Source organism: Hipposideros armiger, unplaced genomic scaffold (genome assembly GCF_001890085.2).
Source record: "Hipposideros armiger isolate ML-2016 unplaced genomic scaffold, ASM189008v1 scaffold_545, whole genome shotgun sequence".
Classification (NCBI taxonomy): domain Eukaryota; kingdom Metazoa; phylum Chordata; class Mammalia; order Chiroptera; family Hipposideridae; genus Hipposideros; species Hipposideros armiger.
In genome coordinates, this window is record NW_017731895.1 from 384,133 (window position 1) to 384,542 (window position 410).

Consider the following 410-nt stretch of genomic DNA (forward strand, 5'->3'; position numbering starts at 1 on the left):
TGTGTTTCTTTGCTTCCCCATTCTGGTTTGCTCTTTGTGTTTACTTTGATGAAATAGGTAGATCCCCTCAGTCTCTCAGTCTTTTCTGGGTAAACTTATGTGGTATATGTCCTTCATATTTTAATTGCTCAGAAATCTTTTCTCCCGTGTGTGTATAGCAAAGATGTTCCTTGTATTATATGCCTTCTCCTGTTGAGTTCTAGTTTTTACTGCCTTTTGGCTTGTCAGTAGGTGGGCTTGACTGCCAAGCTGACTAGCCATGAGGCTTAACTGTGTCCAAAATTTATAAACTGTTGTGTGAGGGTTGACCCCTCTGATGAGGCTTGGCCCCTATGGGCTCTTGTGCCTGTATAAATTTCCCTTTGAGTGTGAATCTTGTAGGTCAGACCCTGTAATGCTCTGGTTTTATC